Source organism: Pinus tabuliformis, chromosome 9, assembly GCF_031772625.1.
Source record: "Pinus tabuliformis cultivar Carrire ecotype Pingquan chromosome 9, CPIR1, whole genome shotgun sequence".
Taxonomy (NCBI): Eukaryota; Viridiplantae; Streptophyta; class Pinopsida; order Pinales; family Pinaceae; genus Pinus; species Pinus tabuliformis.
Window position 1 is genome coordinate 1,263,062,266 of NC_142307.1, and position 17,072 is coordinate 1,263,079,337.

Genomic DNA, 17,072 nt, shown 5'->3' on the forward strand with positions numbered 1-17,072 from the left:
AACCAATTAACATCACCAAATTAAGAGGATTTTTAGGGTTGATTGGATACTATCAAAGGTATATTCGAAGCAATTCTCATGTAATCGCACACTTGACAAACATTTTAAAGACGAACTCATCCCAATGGGTTGATAAGGCGGAAAATTGCTTTGAAGCCTTAAAAGAATTATGTAATGCACCTGTATTGGCAACTCCAGACTTTTCAAAGCCTTTTGTAATTGAATGTAATGCTTCAGGTTTTGGAATAAGAGTAGTGTTTATGCAAGATGGTCGTCCAATAGCTTATGAAAGTGGGAAGCTCAATAAAAGGGAATGTCTAAAATATACACATAACAAGGAAATACTCACCATTATGCATGCACTAGCCAAGTGAACACAATATCTTTTGAGAAGTAAGTTTTTAATACGAACAGACCATAATAGTTTTCAGCACCTCCTCCAACAAAAAACACATTCTATAGAATAGAAAAATGGATCGAAAAAATTGTCACCTTTGACATGGAGATATTACATAAAAAGAGGAAAGACAACATAGTAGCAGATGCTCTATCCAGAAAAGATGAATCATTGTCATTGCTTGCAATTTCAGTTGTAGTTCTAGAATGACTTAATGAAATTCGTAGTGAGTATGCAAAAGATCCATAAACGTGCTATAATCAATAATCATGCTCATAATTCAAAATGTGAATGGAAAAACGATATTCTTTGGTATAAAGGAAGAATTTACCTAAGCCCAAATTCTGAAATTAAGTCCAAAGTTCTACAGAAGTCCCGTGATTCACTATTAGCGGGACATGTAGGTTTCTTTAAAACCTACTATATTGCATGTCAATTCTTTTTTGGAAAGGGAATGAATAATGATATTCAAAAATATGTAGAAGAGTGTGATCAATGTCAGAGAAATAAAAATGAGAACATTATGACCCCCAGTTTGCTCCATCCCTTAAATATTCTAAACCAAAAATGGGAAGAGATATTGATGGAATTTATTGAAGGGATACACATGTCGGATGGAAAAGACAAAATTCTCATAGAATTCAATAGCTCACCAAGTATGCATACTTCATAGGAATGAAGAAATTAGACTTGGCAAAACAAATTGCAGAGATATTTTGCAAAAATGTCTACAAATATGATGGATTTCCCAAAGTCATTGTTAGCGATAGAGATGCCAAATTTAAAGGGAATATGTGGAAGAAATTTTTCAAACAGATTGGAACATATCTCAACATGAGTTCAACTTATCATCCTCAAACAGACTGTCAAATAAAAATTGTTAATAAATGTTTAGAAACTTACCTTCATTGTTATGTATCAGGCAAACAAAATAAGCAGGCTCAATGGTTAGATATCGTGGAATGGTGGTACAATTCGACTTATCACACTTCAACAAAATTGACCCCATTTCAAGCTCTTTACGGTTATGAGCCTCCTAAATGATAGGAATTCACCATTATCGATGCAAAATTTCCAACAATTAAAAATTAGTTAGAAGAAACCCAAAAAGTCTTTCAAACAGTAAAGGAAAATTTAAATATTGCAAGAAATCGTATGAAGCATCAAGCCAACCAGCACAAAACAAAAAGAGAATTTGAGGTTTGGCGAATAGGTATTTGTTAAACTTCAAACTTACAAGAAATTATCCCTAAAGAAAAAAGGAGAAAACAAATTGGTACCAAAGTTCTATGGACTGTACCAAATTAACAAAAATATCATCCAAGTAGCATACAGCTTAAGCCTTCCTGATAAAATTCACATTCATAACGTGTTCCATGCATCTTGCCTTAAAAAAGCACTAGCACAGAAAACACTTCCAACATTAGATGACAAAGGGAAGATCATTTTGGAACCAGAAGGAATCACCACCACTAGAGAAAAAGTTGCGATCGCGAGTAACCAAAGAATACCTTATTAAGTGGAAAAACTTTATAGAACAAAAATCCTCTTAGGAGACAAAATCATTTCTTCAAAAACACCCGTTGTTACCTATGCTTTGAGGACAAACGATTATTTTCAAGATGAAGTAAATTCTATGCATAAAATTAATTAATGTTTAGTCTAGGAAAAAAGGGGCATGATCGAAGGATCATGCCCCCTCATGTAAAGGTACCAGAGGCTATATTTAAGTCGGGGGCCGTCCCATTGTATTGACCATCATTCAGTTTTTATCAATAATAATAATAATATATATAAACATTTTGTGAAATTCTTGCTTCATCCTTAAGTTGAAGCCCTAGCTAGGGTTAAGGTTTCAAGGCCAAAAAAATACTTTACAGAAAGATGACATTAGCCCTCCTAGGGTAAGTGTCACCATGCAAAAGGATATATTTTAAGTTAAAAGGATCACCAAGGTTAAATTCAAGTTTATTTACCTCCAATGTCCATCCACAAGAGCCCTAATTGAATTCAGGTTTCAGCCCTACCTAGATGGCCTAGCGGCTTGCCTTAAAAGGCTTAGAAAATATGAGAAAGGAAAAACTTTAAAGTTTTCAATTTTTTTTATCAAAACCAAGGTTTCCAATGCCTAATCCTACTTGGGTATTGGAATCTTTAGGGGTACTTCAAGAGATAATGTAGAAATGCTTGGAGGAAGGGGGGAAACCTCTTGTTTTCACTTATATAAACCCTAATTATCTTTTTTGTTAGGATAGAAATTAAATTGGGGAAGCTCACATGAAGGTCTCCTATGGATTTCAAATAAGAAATGTTTAACATGAAAAAATTAACCAAGATTTTCCACAAATAATTTGCATTTACACATGGAACAAAAAAAATTCCTAGCAATAATTAATCACATGTAAAACACTGAAAAATTTTCAATACACTTACAATTCTTCTTCTTCCATGAAAAATCCTTCTTTTCATCCCAATAAGACATCTCGAAGACATAAGCCACTCTCCAATAGCAATAGCACCATAAAAATTGCATATCCACAAGTAATGAGTTCAACAAAGGCTAAGTTGAGTTTTCAAGAAGAGGACAAATTCCAAGTGTGACGATAAAAAGTAGCAAGCGAGTGATCCTCAATATATATGAGGATTATCAATCTTAATTATTAGCCTAAAAGCCCTGAGACAAGTTTGATTTTGAGTATACATCAAAAAAATGGGTTACCATCCAACCCAAAAGTGTCGAAACTCTCCTCTAGCATGACATCATGCCCTTTTTGGGTAATAAATGCTCTAAAATTGCATGGAACAGGCAAGCTTGATGTCCAATCACCATAATAAACTCCATTCTTGAAGGGGGGCTCATGACATGCCTCAAAATACCTCCATGTGTTAAAATTATTCTTAGGAAGTTGTTGTGGCCAACAACAACCCCCCTTCTTATTTAATGTTATTACTAATACTAAATAAGTGGGGACCCTTAGTCAAAAAATTTAAAAATCAATTAGTGCTTGAATTTCCTTTTTCAATAAAACGTACCTTCATAAACTTAAGAGAATACCCTTGAAAAATCTAAAAAAGCTTAAGTTTTATGATAAGGTAGAATAAAATCACTCCTTAAGAAATATCGCATCGCAAAAATGATAATGGATACCTCCTTACAAACACAATTCTAAGGTTGCGAGATCGCAATGCGAAACTTCATCGCATCGCATGCATCAAATATCACTTACGCTGAAAAACCTCAAACTGCCAATATGCGATGGCACATTTCGCGGAAAACACATTAACGGATGATTTTCATATGCTACGCTCCAGCGACATTGCGAGATTGTGATATTGCGATAGAACAATATTGCGATGTTGCGATGTTGCGAAGTAAATCGCTTCATCGCAAATCTTTCAGGCTCATTGTTCAAAAAAAGTATTTTCCATAAACCGAGACCTGGTTATACGCTTTAATGCTAATTAATGAGTTAGTTGCCAATCATTAATGAAATAGGGTTTCGTGCTTAGCGAAGAGCCATTTCACGTAAGGTGGTATATTTTATATGTCTTTGGAATTTAAATCTTTCCCGTCACCTTTTCCTTATCATGATTCTCACCTCATTTGTAAATTGTAGGAACAAAGAACAGAGAATTATACAAAGCAATATTCAGGATACTATGGGAAAGAAAGGCAAAGCTCCGAGTTCTGAAGATCAAGAAATGACGCCCTTGTATACAGACACTGCCTGTAACAGAGACGCTGGTATTACTACTTGGGAAGGCATGTATAGTCTACTTGAGGAAGAGAATCCCAAAATAATGGAGGTTACAGCTACTGCAGGCTCACACGGGTCTTCTAAGGCGTCTATTACAGAGCTAGCTTGCTCATTCTTACACCGAATAGCGGCGAGGCCCAAAATTCTTCCATACACAGACATGGTTAAATGGGTATTGGACAACACTGACATCATAAACAGACAATTTAAGACTCAGTGTCAGCAACTTACGGAATCATTATTTTCACAAAATTTAAGCTTTATATCCGCTAACAAAAAGCGCGCAAGAGGCAAAAAATCGCACCAGGGAAGCCCGGATCAAGAAACGAAGGCAGTTTCCGATGCGCGATTAGCGCCTGAGCAAAACCTCTTGAAAGGGAAAACCTCTAATTGCTCAGTCACCTGTAAGCCCAGAAATTTCTAAGAAAGCAGCGCTGAGGTAAAAAAAAAAGAAGAAGAAGAAGAAGTAAAACTTGAATCTTAAAACCAGTGGTATTTGTCAGAAATATCTTCAAAATGGTATGTATATATACTCAGCAACTGCAGACAGGCTGGAGACAGAAGGCTCAAGAAAAGGCAAAATCAATCAAAAGATTGACTAAGTTGAATTGGGATTCTTACTGGGCATATTTGGTAAAACCACACAACCAATGCATAACTCTCAAATGTATCATCAATTCTGCCGAGAAGATGGCGCCAGCTCTTGCCGATGCCGTTTTCGCAGGACAGATAAAATCGTAATTCGGCCAGCCGACTCTTCTCAAACAAATGTTGAACGCTTGCGATTTCAAGGAACAGATACAGAAATAGCTAGTTGTTAGTTTTAATTTTAGATTCAATGTTAGTATTGATTTTTCTTTATTTTTGCCTGAAATGAGGACGGTCATTTAAACCGTATCCTACATTTTTGTAATAGGTTATTTTTAGATTTAGTTAGTAATATTTAAACCCTTCTCATGCATTTAGAGAAGGGTCCTGAAATTTGTCAAAAACTTGTCCTCAGAACATGAACTTTTGCACCCTCCGAGGAGGTTTTGATAAATGAATGAAACAGGATTTATTGATATCTGCATTTAATATCTACTACTGATGTTGCACTTATGTACTCTCAGTGGATGTTGGATTAAGAAGAGATAAATCATTATCACTTGAAGCTCATGAGTAGAACTAGTTATAAATGGTACTTCGCTCTTAACTATTTTTGCCTTTGTGTTAAAGTGGTATTTATGTTCAGTTGTTTATATATTGATGCGTGATTCTTGAGTTATCATTTGGCACTTTTGTACGGTGGTAGCTATTTATTTATGCTTAATGTATGAGTAGCTTATTATGCGATATGTTTTTCACGACTGTTTCTTCTAACTTTTTATATGAAGTGGTTTATCTCTATTGAATTCTTTTCTCATAACAGTTGAATGATCTTTATTACCAATTCTTATTTGAAATCATTTTAGATCGCATAACGGAAAGATTACACCCCGTGTTAGTGTAGAATTAGATATCTCTGTTTATTAGAATACAATTGCATGTTATTAGATTAGAGTTAAAGTAAAAGCATTTCACTTAGGAACTTTTAGAAAGGTGTTGATGCCTCGAAAATCGTTGCAACAACATTGGGGATAACCACCCGGTCCGGACCTTAGTACAGCTCCTTTTCCGTTTGGAATAGTGGCTCCGACTGGGGATAATGGGACCAGTTTCCCAAAAGTGGATAAACGGGATGAATGGATGATTTATTAACTAAGATAGTGATGGGCGAATAACTAAATCTATTAACAAGAATACAATAACTATGACCTATCCCGGGAACTTATTGAACTTTTAAAGTGCAGCGCTTGATGGTCTGTGTCTATAAACAGGCATATAGATGACTCCATTTAACAGACATGGGCATTATTTCATTCATGATTACTATGCTTAAATAGCTAAGCAAAGCGATTAAAGCGATATTACCACACTTATCATTTATATCATTGACATATACATGATTAAAAGAAATGCACATCATAAAACATCCAATAGTGGAAGGAATGTAGATCTGATGTTACAGCGCATGCATATAATCAATAATAGCAAGGATAATCACATAACAATTCATATGAAAGGAATGAATTCAGACATAGATAGAAATACCATATGAGCTGCTTGGCATTCCCAATATCAATCGCTACTTGTAATTCTTCCTTCAACGTAGAAACATTCTCAACAAAGACAATAGTGCACAATTGCATAAAAAGCTTCCTTGTCGAATTAAGAACAACTAGTCCAGTTTCATAAAAGAATATTGACTGAAGCACAATAGTGCAAACTTCAGTCTTTAAGTCTGGTACAAAACTTTACGACCCTTTCCAAAACAATGAAAGGGTCTATAAATACTTAACTAATCTACCTATCTATAAAACAGAAATCCTATTTAATTGGTATCAATAAATTTTGATCCTATTTTCCTCAGCGATCTGGCAATCGGCGACATGATTCATCAAGTAGGCTGCTTGCCTTTAAATCTGAGCTGACTTATCGCAAGCATTGGCTCTACTTTAGGTGGTTTTTTGAGGCGCGAGCTGAGCTGGGCGGCATAGGTGGCATCCTGAATATCGGGAATAATATACCCGATTGCATCTGTTAGGCACTTAAGGGCGGCTCTCTGTGAATGCGGCTTTACCAGGAAGAACCAATATGTATCCCAGGTTAAACTGTTAATCCCAGCAATTAATCTCCCCTTCTCCTCTAAATCTGGATAACATGATTGCTCCAATGTTTTCATCGTTGTCAACTTTCCTGGTGTGCATTGGGAGATCATGTTTGACAAGTAGAGGGTGTTATTGACTAATTCAACTAGATTGCTTGAAGTTGACTTGCATCTTGATACTGTCCTCTCTGCTTTCATTAACTGTGATTGCGATTCTGTGAAGAGTATATCTTTATGCGATTCTAAGATTCTTGGTAAATTTGCTGCTCTGCCTTCTCCTTTGTCTCATCTAATTGTGCCTGTAATGAGAAAATCTCTTGATCCTTGGTTTTCAGGAGAAGACTTACCTCCGATGCCTTATCAATTGTCGCTGCCGAATAGGCTCCCGCATACTGTGACAGTTTTGTCAGGTCATCGGAGGGGTAAAATTCCTCCTTCCAAACCACATTGCTCGTAACAGTTTGCTCTGGGAAAAGGGAAGGTTGATCAGTCCTTCTTCTTTTCCTTTGTCGTTTAACCACTGCTTTATGCCTTGGGCTGTAGAAGACATCCAGGGGAGGAATATCTTCTACCTGCAAAATGATTTGGTCAGAGGGGTCCTTTGGTATTATCTCAACCTCTTTAGAAATGGGTGGGCCGCTGGTTCCACTCAGAACCTGTGATGAAGTGATGTCCTGTGTATCCGTTGTCTTGGAAGTGTCTGTGTCCTTTTAACATTCCAACCCACTGATGATGGAATCAAATTGCTTCCATTCCTGGAGCAATTTAGGGTCAATATGAGTATCTATATTGACATCAATGGTGGTTTGTTTTTGCTTTTCAGCTTGGGACTCCTTCCGCACTTTTTCTTGTTCTTTCTTCTGCTTCTCCTCTTGCTCTTTCTTTTGCCTTTCCTCCTGCTCTCTCTTCTGCTTTTCCTCCTGTTCTCTTCTCTGTTTTTCCTCCTGCGCTCTCTTCTGCTTCTCTTCTTTTTCTTTTCTCTACTTTTCTTCCTGCTCTCTCTTCTGCTTTTCCTCATGTTCCTTCTTCTGATCCTTTGTTATAACCGGAGGTTCCTTTGACTGTTGCCGATCAGGCTCGCTTGACGATGTCGCTGGGGTTGTTGCTAGTAAATCTAGAGGCAGAGTTTGCAACCTCTGTTCTCTAAGTTTATTAAATTTAGTCAACCCTTCATCATTATATTTCACTTTGGCGAATGCTTTAACCTGATTTATTGTCTCAGCTGAAGAGAACAGGTCGTCAACCATATCTTCTTTATGATCAAATTTTGTCAATTTGGCCTGTTCTAGTGCAGTATAGGCAACTTTGTTTGGATCAAAATGCCTATTTGGGAGAGTCGCCAGAGTCAATGATTTAATCTTCGTGGCTTCCTTTTCTGCATGTTTGAGATCATGCAGAGTATAGACACCACATCTCAAGGGAAAAGAGGGCCAGCCCTGCTTCTTATTCTTCTTGAGAGTCTGTGTAACACTCTCAGCCATAATCTGGTAAGAGATTTCTCTTGCCAACAGTTTATCTGGTATGTATAAAGGGAGAAAATGAGGATCGGCTTGGCTACCGAAAACTCTTACATAAGTGAAGTTCTCCTCCCCGAACCATCTTCCTATTGAGGTTAAGTCAATTCCTGCTTGATAAGAAATCTTGGGAGCAGGTTTATCAAAAATAGAATAATGAACAGGTAACATAAAACCATTGCAGACTTGGTACAAATGGTGCTTATAGGAGGACTTCCATAATTTCTGATGGTATATGTGAATAGGCATGGGGTCTTGTGGCTTCCACCTCCAGCCGAGCACAGGAAATTCAGAATTAAAACACAAAGTATCTAAGATATAGGCACTGTAATAGAATGGGGGAATTATCCTTTTAGAAACGCGGGTCTTACTCCTAAATTCAAGAAGAGCTGAGGCTAGCTTATCTGAGAGAATAGTGGCCCAATCCATAATTACACTGTTGCATGCTGCTTCCATTAGGGGAACCATTTCTATGGTAAAATTAGCAGAGTCATGCAATCCCCACAATCTACACATAATTATTCCAGCATAGAAATAAGGAGAAGCCAGGGAATCAACTGAGTACTTACCAGACGACTCATGTTTGTGCTTTGCCGGATTTTGTCTCCAATCCCGGATGGGTTCGGATTCAACTTCATTTTCGTTTGTGAATTTCTCAAGGAATGCCTTATTATATATCTTCTCTGGCTCAGGCAAATGATACATTTGCCTTAGATCATCCGCCCTGAATGACCCGAAAATTCTCCCGTCTCTAGTGCTGAAGGTTCTATCCAGGATTGGGATTTCTTCAATTTCCCACCGCACTACGTCTGTGTATGGGAGAATTTGTTCCCTAGCTGCTATCCGGTGAAGGAAGGAGTCAGCTAAGTCCTTAAGAGTACCCTCAGATTTCCGAGTTAAATCCACAGTGGCTTGTACTGTTGTTGCTTCTGGTTCTTCGGCTTCAATCAGGTTGTAGGTGCCTTGCCAAGTAGTTCTGACGAGACCCAAACATGTAGTATCAGATATCAATCCCTTCTTTTTGTCAGTGGCAGCTTGTCCTGCAGCTGGCGCAGTGGAAGTGCCTGTGGTCTTCTTGGATTTCTTCCCCATTTTGCCTGAGCTTTCTCCTTTGGATGAATTCTGCACAGAGGCGAAAATACACGTAACACAGAGAGATGACAATGAAAATCCAATATGGGAAAGATATATCGATCAAAGCGTGCTAAGAGATTAACTCTATAAAAAATGGCCGCGGATACGATCCATGGGAAGATCTTACAATTATATTAAATGGCCGTTTAAAACCTGCCAATCCTTAAATGCCCATTATACCATTAACTGGCCGAATGATTCCTTTAAGCGTGCTTAGAGATGTTTTGGCGGTTGTGCGCAGGTGAATCATTGTTCGACAGATCAAGCTTTAAATATGAATTGATCAATATATCCCTCCACTTTAATGGCTTTCTTTTTTAGATCCGCGCTATATCATAATCGGGCGTCGGGAACACTTAAACCTTATGTTGACAATTTTGAAACCCCGATCGCTGATAGCGATATCGCATCGCATCGGGAGAATTGGGATTATATAAACATATGGATAGCACACCACCAATCGCCGATAGCGAAATCGCATCGCATCAGGGTGAATGGGCATTACAATGTGCATAGATAGTGTATCGCCGATTGCCGATTGCGATATCGCATCGCATCGGGGGTATGACCTGGGGGCACTCTTTAAAATGTGCATAGAGTATTGTTGATCGCCGATAGCGATATCGCATCAGCGGGAACCAATGTGTTATTTACATATGCTCCTTATGTCATTGCGATATGCGATCTTGCGATCGCTTTATCGCAATGATTAAGAATTGATTTATTTGATCAAAATGGGTTTTTCAAAAGGTTTTATATAATATTTTCCTTTAGTTTTCGGACCTTTTTAAATAATACAACATTGATACCAATCAAACTCTAAAGGGACCCATTTCATATGATAATTTCGTGAATAAAATGATAAGAAATGGGGGGTTGTTGTAGAGCACAACAAAAGGAAATATCAAATCTCAAAACACACACACATAAATTGGGAACTAGTCCCATATCCCCAGTGGGACCCACTATACCAAACAGAAAAGGAGCTGCTAACCAAGGTCCGGACCGAGTGTGTATCCCCCTTGTTGTAGACCCGATTTCGGGGCTTCAACATATTTGGCACTAGAAGGAGGGCCCAAACTATGAATGGAAAGTAAGTCTAAATCTAAATACCATTCTGAGAGTAAATCGCCCTCACCATCTCACCCGACTTCTCCATCGCACTTAGAATCTTTAAATCTAGAGCCAGAAGTCGAAAGAACAACAGCCACTGCTACAAACCCTGACATTTCAGAACAATCTACTATTGAACCTCCTGAAGATGAATCTTTGATCCATAAACTTCAGTGATTTTCTATATCACCTCAAAGATCTGATAAATCTCAAGGCAGCTTGACTTCGCAATATAACCCTCCTCATCCTCTTACCAAATTAAAGAGCGAAAATTTTGGTGTTCAGCCAACCGAGTTACATCTGCCTACAGAAAAGAGAGTAAGGAAATCACCTAAAGGGTCCGATAGCGAGAATCTTTCATCATCATCATCCATCTCCACCTCTCCACCGCGAAGTCAACCATCCACTCCTCCACATCAAATTATTGTCCACCAGTCCACAGGAACTTCCACACCTTTTTCTCAATCTTCTGGAGTTGTAATATCCTCATCTTCTCAATCGCAAGGATCACCTTCTGCACTTTCCTCTGTTAGTAGTTCAGCAATGGCCCAATCTCCATGGAATAACCTAGGGGCAGTATTACTGCACCCTTGAGTTAGATACTGCCCATCCTGAAAAATGGTTGCCTAAGTTTAATCCTGAAGCAGGCATGCTAGCGGAAGAACATATAAATAACTTTATGTTATCCATAAATCTCAATGGAGTTACCAACGAAGATGTTGTCGTCCGACTTTTCCCTTATACTCTACAAGGAGCAACCAGATCATGGTATTTCTCATAACCGTCTGGATCTATCACTAGTTGGGATATCTTCCAAGAACAATTCCTGACTAATTTCAGTAATGACAGGTCTACAGCGACACTGATCAACTACCTGTCTAACCTTAGGGCCGAGTCAAAGGAACCTATCAAAGATTTTAATTCACGTTTCAATAAACTGTTAAATAAAATTCCTACTGCTTCCAAGCCTAGCGAAGAAGTGCGAAGTGAGTGGTACATCTCTGCTTTACCGTCAAACATAGCAATCTTCGTTGATAGGGCTAATAAAAAAACTTTAGCCGACAATATGAAAGAAGCAATAGCGGTAGAGAAACGTATCATAGCTCTAGAAAAGAAAAACGCGATAGAAGAACGAAAATCCAAGAAGGTTACTTTCAAGGAAGACCCCAAGAAAAAACAATCGAAAGATTCGTTCGGTTTAGAAGGATTATAAAAAGTTTTGAAAACCATGTCTAACGAAATGGTTGACATTAAGAAACAAGTGGCAGAAACTTCTTCTAAAAAGCCGTACAAGCCTTATAGAAGAAACCCTTCAACCGACTCAAAGCTGCCAAATGCTATCACAAGTGCCGAATCAGAAGAAGAAGAAGAGGAAATTGCTACTGAAGAACATACCGATGAAGAAGAAGTTGTAGAGGTACAAGGTATGTGGGGCTTCATCCTCCCAGATGAAGAGGATCAAGAGGCATCCCTGGTTAGTACTCGAAGTAGAAATCAACTTGATCCTCCTCAACCCACTCTTAAGCCAAGGAGCGCAAGCTCAATGACTAAGGATAAAGTCGCAGCTAAGAAAACGACACCTAAAGAAACTCAAACCAGCCCAGTCCAAACAAATTCATCAACTCCATCAAAAACGTTGATCGTTTCGGATGAAATGGAGTATAATATCATAGAAGACATGAAAAGGACTAGGGCTAACATCACTTTTTATGAATTGAGCAAGTTAAAACACCAGCAAAAGGTACTTTTGAAGGAATTACATGTTGTACCAGTTGCACCTTTGCCCGCTGCTGTAATCTCTCAAGATTCCCATGAAATGGGAAGACCTCCAACTAATGTGATTAATAAAGTTGATCCAAATGACATCACTTTAATTGGAGGAAGGTCGAGATCTCATACTCCCCCATTTCTTCTTACTTATGAAGTTTTCAATAAAAATTTGCATAAATTCTTAGTGGATTCTAGAGCTTTGTCTAATATTCTACCAAAATCAATATGTGCAAACTTGAACGTTCAACCGCAAAAAACTGTTGTGCGTATAGTTTAGCTAGATCGATAGCAAGTTGAAGTGATCAGCGAATTAAATCAGGTTACCATAAGGCTGTCATCCAATCCAAAAGTATGTCAAGTTATCGACATTTTACATGCTGATATTCCAGAATTTTATGGCTTAATTCTTAGCAGAGATTGGTCAGAAAAACTTCATGGATACTTTGCAACTGACTGGTCGCACTTGTGGCTCCCTTACAACGGTAAACCAAATCAGATAAAAGTTGAGCGAGAAAGACATAAAAAATTCATAGTAATGGAACTGGAAGGAGAGGATGAACCGGTAGCATACAACAATAACATCATTGGAAACTACTCAGTAGATTCTTTCTTAGGAAATTTTAATGCTCATACTTCACCTTACTTAGAACGTTCCGTTTTATCTCAAGTAGAAAATTTCTCTCAAATAGATAGTTCTAAATGTATTAATTTTATAGACAGTCCTGTAAATAAATCTTTATTTTGGAAGTTATTTTTTGATGGTTCTAAGTCTAACGAAGGAGCAGGAGCAGGATGTGTGTTAATCAGTCCAGAGGGAAACAAAACTATGCTAACTTGTAGACTCGAATTCGATTGCACCAATAATACTGCAGAATACGAGGCTTTAGTCCAAGGATTATACAAAGCAATCGAATTAGACATCAAATATCTTCAAGTTTTCAGAGATTCTGAAATTGTAATCAAACAAGTATGCAATACTATACATTGTTTATCAGGTCATTTAAAGCATTACCAATCTTTATTTCAAGATCTAACTAAACAATTTATAGCATTCAATATTTCATCAATTCCTAGACTCCAGAAAGCTAGTGCAGACCTCCTAGCTAACGTAGCTTCCAAGCTCATTCCTTCAGAAGACTATAGCCCTGATCGATTTTCAATTGAATTAATCTTTAGACCTACAATTCTTGATAACATTACCAATTAGAGGATTTTTAACGAGGATCCTGATATTGTGAGCTTTCTCACATCTGAAGGATCTTACACCAATCAGATAATTGATAAGGGCCAACATGATAGACAATTGCAACAAGATAGCACTAATAATGCTATGCCAAAATCAGTAGTCAAGTTAGAAGACCTTTATGATTTGAAAGATTGATTCAAAAGATCTACCAGTTCAAAACTGCAAAGTTCAACTTTGAACTATGAATTAGTAAATCTAGGAACTGATGCCAAACCACAGAATATCAACCTAGACCTTGGCCTAGCTCCTGAAGAAAAATTAGCGTATATTCTTCTCTTGAGACAATACAAAAGTGTCTTTGCTTGGAACTACGATGAACTCAAAACTTATGACACTTCTATCATCCAACATACTATCCCAATGCTAAATGATGAAAAAACTGTCCAACAAAAGCTGAGAAAGTTCCATCCCAATCTAGAAAACCAAATCAAATCTGAACTCCATAAGTTATTGAAAGCCAAAATGATTTTTCCCATTCGACATTCCAAATGGGTTTCCAATATGGTTCCCGTTAGAAAGAAAACAGAGACATTAGAATTTGCATTGACTTTCGAAACCTTAACAAAGCCTGTCAAAAGGATAATTTTCCTTTACCTCCCATGGAGCAAATACTGCAGGCAGTCGCAAGATCAGAATTAATGTCCTTCTTGGATGGATTCTCGGGATACAACCAAGTGTTGGTTCATCCCGATGATCAATTAAAAACCACATTCAGAACCAAATGGGGCACTTATGCATATCAAAAGATGCCCTTAAGTTTGATCAACGCTGGTGCCACATTTCAACAAGCCATGGACATCGCATTCAAGGGATCAGTTAACAAATCAGTGGTAATCTACTTGGATGATATAACTGTATATTCCAAGAAACGAGGCCATCATCTTAGAGATTTAAAACAAATCTTCCCACGTTGTCAAAGGTATGGAATTTCACTTAACCCGAAAAAAATCCTTTTTCGCATTAAGTGAAGGAAAACTTCTTGGATTCATAGTGTCAAAATCTGGAATTCATATTGATCCTGACATAATCAAGGAGATTTCTGAAATACCCCTACCTCAAAACAAGAAAGCTATGCAATCTTTCCTCGGCCAGATTAATTTTGTAAAGAGATTTGTTCCAGATTTTTCAAAAATCGTGTCCCTTTACAAGCAATGATTAAAAAGAACTCAAACTTCAAATGGGGCCAAGGCGAATATGAGGCATTCAATCTAATCAAACAAGCAATTGTTAACGCTCCAACTTTAGCAACTCCAAATTTTTTCGATCCTTTTATTTTATATACATTTGCCTCTTATAGATCATATGCTGCGATACTCACTCAAGCAAATCAAGACAAGGCAGAAGCTCCAATTGTTTTTTTTAGTTCAAATTTACAGGGTGCCGAGTTAAATTATTCAGATGTAGAGAAACAAGGTTATGCTGTTTTCAAACCAATTAAATATTTCAGACCCTTTCTACTTAGAACCCATACAAAAATCATAGTACTGTTTCCAGTAGTAAGAAATCTCTTAGTACAGAAAGATGTGGGTGAGAAAAGAGCCAATTGGGTTACTGCCTTACAGGAATATGACGTAGAAATCAAACCAACGAGTATTGTAAAAGGTCAAGGCTTTTGCAAAATGCTAGTTGGAGCATCACTTATATCTGAAATACCATCTACAGATATACAAATGTATGAGGTAAGCCTAAACGATGTTGAATCATTATACGTTGATATCATATTTTATCTAAAGAATGGATATGCTCCTTCAAACCACGATCATACCAAGAAAAGAACTCTAAGGTTGAAGGCTAAGCAATATCAGCTCGTGAATGATGTTCTTTTTAGAATAAATTATGATTTTTTCTCCTTAGATGTCTTGAGAAATCTGAAGCTGAAAAAGTCCTGCAGGAACTCCACGATGGGCCAGCCAGGGGACACTATGTTGGAGACGCTACTGCACATAAAATCTTACACGCAGGCTATTACTGGCCCACATTATTCAAAGATTCACATAACTACGCAAGGAAATGTCAAGTTTGTCAAACCACTGCTAGGAGACAAAAGAAACCATCATTGCCGCTGCAACCGGTCAACATTGAGCAGCATTTTGATCAATGGGGATTGGACATAATAGGTGAGATCGTTCCTCACTCTTCTAAATAGCATAGATATATCCTTACAGCAACAGATTACTTTACTAAATGGGTAGAAGCAGTTCCTCTCAAGACGGCTAATGTCGAACACATCATCGAGTTCATAATCACTAGGTTTGGGTTGCCTTCTGCTTTAATGTTTGATAATGCATCATATTTTTCTGGTAATGCGATGACTGAATTTGCACTCAAAAGGGGTTTCAAGCTTAAATACTCTGTCAATTATTACCCACAATGGAATGGGTTAGCTGAATCTACAAATAAAAACTTAATCAGAATCATTAAGCGAACCATTGATCAAAATCACAAAAATTGGCACAAGTCCTTAATATATGCTTTATGAGCAGATCGAATAACGTAGAAAGACTCCATTAGCACTTCTCCCTTTAATTTAGTTTATGGGAAAGAAGTGGTTCTTCCAACTCATTTAGCAATTCCTTCTTTGGCCTTAGTTCAATATATTGATGAAGCACCAACTTCTTCCTTACAACTAAGGCAACTAGAAATAATTAAGTTAGAAGAGAAACAAGAACAGGCCAAAATAACGCATGCTCATCACCAAGCATTAGTAAAAGCTTCTTTTGATTCAAACATAATATCCAGAAAGGACTTTCAGATGGGAGATCTAGTTCTAAAATGGGACAAGGCTCATGAGGAAAAAGGGAAACATACGAAATTTCAACGAATGTGGCTTGGCCCTTTTCAAATCGCAGAAGTCATAGGTCCGTCTACTTTTATGTTACAGGATTTAACAGGAAAAATAGAATCTTTACCTGTTAACGGACAGATCCTCAAAAAATATTTTCCATAGGAGATAATTCTTCTATCTTGTAGATTAGTTTTTTTTTTTTTTTTCATAATAAAACATGTTGTAAATGGTTACATTTGGAATTCACAAAAAGGACACAAATTCTCTTTTAGATTTTGTTTTTTCACTTGTATAAATAGAATTCTTTTATAAAATTGATCGTTATCACTAAAAAATACAGTCGAAGGCTCTAGGCCTAGAAATGATACTAGTTTCAACCTTGTAAATTTTGATGAAAAATGACCTTTAGTGGGAAATTGTTTTATATCAGTCCAATGAAAGGTATCAATAACAAAACGAATATTCTCTGTAGAAAAGCTCTTTCCAAAAGCTCTACCATTATCGTCCAGAGCTATCTTAAGGAAACAATGACTTCCTCCCCACCTAGGAAATTACATCGTTCAAGGAATAATCCAATGATACACTTTAACTTAAAGAGTAACAGTTGTCATCACGAGCCGACTTATCATGATCATAGCTATTATAGCTCTCTGACTTTGCCAATAC